The 6,493-nt window shown below is 31.3% G+C and overlaps 1 non-coding gene across 1 annotated transcript; it reads right to left on the bottom strand.

Annotated features, from left to right (window-relative positions):
- Positions 1-707: 707 nt before the first annotated feature.
- On the bottom strand, positions 708-837 carry LOC132520111 (small nucleolar RNA SNORA70). The gene has a single exon (XR_009540476.1). It is a non-coding gene; the product is annotated as a small nucleolar RNA SNORA70 (small nucleolar RNA).
- Between the last annotated feature and the right edge of the window lie 5,656 nt (positions 838-6,493).

Here is a 6,493-nt window from a genome sequence, read left to right on the forward strand (position 1 = left end):
TATACAGAAAACCAAATATATAGCAATAACATAAAAGATTTAAATAATGCATCATCAAAACCTTAAATGTTTGTGTATACAAATGTTACATGTATGCAATTTTCATCTCTATAGATAATGCACATTTTTCTTTTATCCATACTTCCCTTACAAAAACCTATCATATACTTGATTACAAAGATACTCGTATTTAGTTCCAAAAGGATAGATATTTTATGTTATAATGTGATGAAACTTAAAAATCAAGAATAGAAACATGATCAAAGGAGATATATACTTTTTTTTTCCCCACAGGAAAGTAGGATTTATTGGTGGACATGAGTAAGGAGGGGGCAGCACCAAGGCTCTCATGAGTGCAGGGCCCGCCATTTGTCTAGAGGGCCAAAATTAAGGATGTAGTTGACCCCACAGCCTTCCAAGATGAACTGCTTTTCTGCCATCATGTTTTCAAATTCATCCGCATTAAACTTAGTAAATCCCCACTTCCTGGAGATGTGGATCTTCTGATGGCCAGGGAACTTGAACTTGGCCCTATAGAGGGCCTTAATCACATGCTCCTTGTTCTGCAGCTTAGTGCTGATGGACATTATGACTTGGCCAATGTGGACCCTGGCCACTGTGTCCTGGGGCTTTCCAAAGGCACCGGGCATACCTGTCTGGAGCCTAGATTGGGAACAGCATGCCAGTCATGAATGTCCACTGGAAAGCGCTGTCTCTAAGGTCCCTTGGGGCAACCCATGCAGGTAACAGGCTGCATACACTACCGAGGAGGCTGCTGTTTGCAGCCATTGCACACTGGGCCCCTATGGGGAGAGATTTATACTTTTAAAAATTAAGATTCTCCAAAATAACCACAGGATACTAGATAATATTAAATAATCTCTAGTAAGTAAATGCAAAAGAAAATGATTGCAAATAAACCGGAAAATAATGAAAAGCAGAGCAATTCAGTAAACCTATGGGAATCAAGCAAGAATCTATTTAGACAAATAATTATTACTGCATACATATTTATTATAAAAATCAGATTAAATAAATTAAATATTTAATAAATTGACACTAAAATTAAACCACAGAATTGGGAAATTAAATTATTACTAATGAAATATGACAAAAGGGAAAATAATAGAACTGAACAATAAAATTCTTTTTTTAAAAAAGAACAATGAGGGCTTCCCTGGTGGCGCAGTGGTTGAGAGTCCGCCTGCCGATGCAGGGGACACGGGTTCGTGCCCCGGTCCAGGAAGATCCCTCATGTCGTGGAGTGGCTGGGCCCATGAGCCATGGCCACTGAGCCTGTGGGTCCGGAGCCTATGCTCCGCAACGGGAGAGGCCACAACAGTGAGAGGCCCGCATACCGCAAAAAAAATAAAATAAAATAAAAAGAACAATGCATCTTTCATAGCTTAATTTATGTAAAAAACAGAGAGATAAAATTTACAGCAATTTCTGTTATTGTTTAAGGCTCTGTTAATTTCCTATTCATAATCATTCTGCCCATTTTGTTGCTTATAAAACAAATTATTTTTTACTGCCCTGCAGGTGATCAAGGTCTTCAGGAGAACCCAGATGGTCAATTTTGATGTATCTAAATAAACACGGATAAACTAAATCATGCTACAGAGACCTTGCTTTAGTTATGGACATATAGCAAAATTCTCAAAAATAAAAAGAGAGGGAAAGGCAACTCACTGGCTTATGAAAAAAAAAGTTTCTAAAATGAGACACTAGATAGGGGTGTTTTATTTTCTGTCTAAGGATGCTGAAATCTGTATTAAATGCCTGAAAAGTTTCCACCCATTTAGGGAGCCATGAGGGGAGTCAGTAAGATTATTTCTTAAATTAGGGTGCACCCAGCAGCATCAACGTTACCTTGAAATAAGTTAGAAAAACAAAATCTTGACCCACTCCAGCCCAGAGCTACTAAAGTAGAAGCCCTATGCTGTAACAAGCTCTCCAGGTGATTCAGACACAGGTTAAAGTTTGAAAACCACTGCTTTCAAAGGAAAAGGAACATCCTAAAGATGGATGAGGGGAAATATTGAAGATAGTTGGGTCTCAATAATGTTGTTGAGCTGCTTATTTAATGAGACCTGGGACTGTCCTATCTCCAGAATTCTCTCTCCTTCTCTTCCCTTCCCTTCCCTCTCTTCTCCTTTCCTTTCCTTGTATTTCTTTCTCTTATTTTTGTAAAGCAATACAATGAGGTTTAATGCATTGTATGACAGTAAAATTATTAAATCCATGGTTTGGTAAGACCAAAAATACCTTTATAGAGACTCTTGTTTTTGCCAACCAGGAGAGCCAACCACAGAGAAAACTGCTTGGCTTGGCCCCAAGAGATCCAAAAAAGAAAATGATGACTAATAGTAAAACCCTGACTGAGGACACAGAGGTCTATGCACAACTATGAAGCTTTGACACCTTTACACCTTTTTAATTTTTCAACTTATCTTTTTCCTTTGTATCTTCCATTAAAATGTTTTTATCACGTTATATCCATGTCTTTCTTCACAACTAGGTACATAGTTATTAATTAGCAGTGTTAAAATTTTAATTTATGTGACATCTCTTGTTGTTTATAGACGTCATTTGATTATCCAGATTTGTTTATTTTACTTGTTGCCTAAAGCATCTTAAACTCATAAATAGAAAAAGAGAAACAAATCTAACAATGAAAAAACTAAAATTATAAGAGAATATGATATGCAATGCAATCACAATACTTGAGAAAATCTTGAGAAAATTGATTATTTTTCAGCATAATATAAAGTAACAATTTTACATGGGAGAAGTTAAAAAAATTGAACAAATACTAATGAAGAAATCAGAAAGGCAATTAAAACTCCACCTTTAAAAGAAATATATGGAACGCCAATGTTTTCTATTGTTTGTGTTTCTAAACAAAAAGTAATTTCTTTATTCTTTATAAAAACAATTGGAACTTAGTATAAACTTAATGTTCTAACAAATAAATATAATCCAAATTTATAGTCACTTGTAAATACAAATAGAACATGCAGAATTATATATGGATCCAGCAATTCATAAAAACAACATAATATGATCAGTCAGCTTTTAATCTAGAAAATTCATTGCAAGGGAAAAAAATAAAGAAGGAAAACAAATAATTTAACAATAGATTCTAGGAAGCCAAGTGATAAAAAATATCAGTCATTCATAGTAAAATTCTAAGTAAGATAGAAATAGAAACTAGTTAAACAGGATAGAGTTAATTTCAAAGCACAGTAGAAAACATTAGACAACATGTTGAAATATTGAAGTCTTTTCTCTTAATTTCAGGAATAAAAGAGGAATGCTTTTCCTCACTATATAATTCATGATCAGGGAAAATTGATACATATTTTGGAAAGAAATGCGAAGTTTGTATATTTTTTAAATGATAGGATTATAAACTTGGGTCTCCAGTTAGACAGTGAAATAAGTGAGAATTTTTAATAGTGAAATAAGTGAGAATTTTTAAGATAGTTGGATAAGAAGATAAACACAAAAAATAGTTTTTCTCTAACTCAAGAAAGAGCTATATACAGATATAAATAAACACACATGCATAAATATATATTCAAAATAGTGATCAAAGATATAAGAACCTGAGGAATAAATGTAATAAGGAATGTATAGGATTTATATGAGGGAAACACCAATTTTTAAGGACATTGAAACTGTAAGAAAAAATAGAGAGTTATACTGTGTTCTTAATGAGAAGATTTAATTTCAAGAAAGAAACAATTCTCCAAAAATAATATGTAAGTATAATGAAATTACATTGACAATACATGAGGATACTTTTCTTGATTCTAATAAGGAAGTCTACAGTTCCATTAAACAAGAAAATACAAGAAAAAAAAAGAATATGGAGAACACAGTTTACAAGCTATTGAATTTTTCTATAAAACCATTGTAATTATAACATGATATTATCACAGGAATCGTGAATTAGATCAGTGTAACAGAATACACAGTCCATAAGGTTTAATATAAAAATGTTTACATTTCAATTCAGTGAGGAAAGGAGGTTTATTTATAAATGATCTCATCTTAATAGATTATCCATCTGAAAGCAAAAAACACATTTTCTAATTTTTCATTTCACTCCTATAAATAGATAATTCCCAACATATCAGAGATTTAGATGCAAAAAAAAATATTAAATGACAAGGAAAATACTTGAGAAAACATGAAATGTATATCCCCAAGAAAAAAGAAAACTCATGATCATAAAGGAAAGATACACGTATTTAGCAATATGAAAATTTTTTTAAATGGCAAAACATACAGAGTCAAAATGCAAATGATGGGCTACTAAAAATATTTTCAATATTTATGAAGTAAAATTTCAAATCTGATTTTTAAAAGAGATAAGAGAAATAAGGTCTGGAGAAAAATCTGAAAAGAATATGAATAAAAAATTCATCACAAAAGTTAAAATGTGCTCATCTTTAGCATCAGTAAAGAAAATACAAATGTAAATAACATCAGATTGACAAAGGGAATGCCTTCCATTGCTAATGGAAATGTTGGCACTCTCATACGTTGCTGAGCACTTTTTTATTACCATGCTATATTTGGAAAAATACAATATATGCTAACATTTTAAAATATGCATAATCTTTAATTTCATTACATGAAAATTTGAGATGTTAGACTATAGAAATTAATTCTTTTTATAAATATACATATATATGTATATTTTGTGCAAATATATGTGTATATATATAAATGTATTGTACAGAACCATATATATATATATATATATATATATATATATAAATGTACAGTACTATTTTTATGGGCCAAAACTGAAAATATTTACTTTCTTGAACAATAGATAACTATTTTGGTGTTATCATGCTGTATTATATAGGATTATTTCATCTTTGTTGCATAATATTTTATAGTTCTTATATAATTTACTCAACCCAACAGTCCTCCAAAGTATTATCATTTCAGAGTTCCAGCACAGTAATATCACAAATTTGATTATGGTGTTAACCACTGGATCTTCTATGACTAATAAAATTAGAATGTAATATCCTCATTTTCATCACTTCTATAAATTTAAAATTCCCCCCATAATGTTGATATACAAATTTTTTCTTGACTGAATTAGTGATTATTTTTAATATGAATATACTTCAGCAACTAATTTATATTGAGAATATGTTTAGTACACTTTCAGAGAGTATATTAAGATTAATAAAATATATTTGAGGCAATGAAAATATTTTCTGAGATTCAAATTTTAGCTATATATTTTTATGAGATTAGTATGAATTTACCATATCAAGTAGTTCAGTTGTTTACTACAAATAGTTAATCTAGATTGCTACACAAGTGATTTGGCAAAGTCAAATACATATATTTTAATCTCATTGATACTGTTATACCATTCTGTTAAAAAAAAATTCTCATGCTAAGTGACTCATGTAAGCATAACTGTATCTCCTTGGATTAGGTTAATAGGGTGTCTGAAATTGTGTATATCAGAAGGCTATTGAGATAATCTCAATATGCTTAAACTTCTGCTAATTTATCCCTTTCATCTCAACATTTTCCAAATAAGCTATGCTCCCACAAATCTCTTGAAAATAACACAGACAAATAAGCAAAAAAACAAATGGAGCTGTTTTATGGTATCAACATTTTGAAGCTGGAAAAGACATTAGAACACATCTCTTTTGAACCTGTTACTTTATAAAGTTAAGATACTCAACTGTAGTACCAAGCAAGAAGTCTTCTAAACATAATGGACACCATAAAAATTCTGCTAAGGTTAATTTAAAAAAGATATATATGAAGTCAAATAGATAATTAACAGGAGAGCTCGGAATCTAAATTATATTTTTCTATTCCAAAGTCCAGTTTGCCTGTTGTTCCTCAAATGTGAATTCATTAAAATGCATGTTCCTAAACTCCTTTACTGGAGACTTCAAATGATTCTGCAAGTTTGTGTACCTGGCTATTAATGTGATCAAGGAAATTTGGGAAGACCTGTACAATAGGGTTACTGTCTATAGACTAAGATAATGCCAAACCTCAAATTTAACCTAATGGGTATAAATATTAGATGCATCTACTCTGTAGTATTCTCTCCTCCACTCATTCTTTTTCTGTAAACGCTAATCAAGTCAGAAATTCCTGCTTTTTCCTTCCCTTCCCTTCCCTTCCCTTCCATTTTCCTTTCTTTTCTTTTTTTTGACAAGTCAGGGAATACTATGAACAATAGACTTACTCCTCTGACTGCACTCAGAGTTAATATCCATATCTCCTCCTATAGGATTCTTAAAACTCCAATTAAAAAACTCACTTCTGCTGCTTAGTAGGTTGGACTCACTTTAATAGGCATATATGAACATTGTATTTAATATATATATGAAATGTTTATTGACCCATAAATATAACAAAACTTGAGTCTATTAAAGTCATAAAGCCTATCAACAAATAATTAAGAAAATATCCAATAAATATACGT

This window comes from Lagenorhynchus albirostris, chromosome 4 (assembly GCF_949774975.1).
Source record: "Lagenorhynchus albirostris chromosome 4, mLagAlb1.1, whole genome shotgun sequence".
NCBI classification, from domain to species: domain Eukaryota; kingdom Metazoa; phylum Chordata; class Mammalia; order Artiodactyla; family Delphinidae; genus Lagenorhynchus; species Lagenorhynchus albirostris.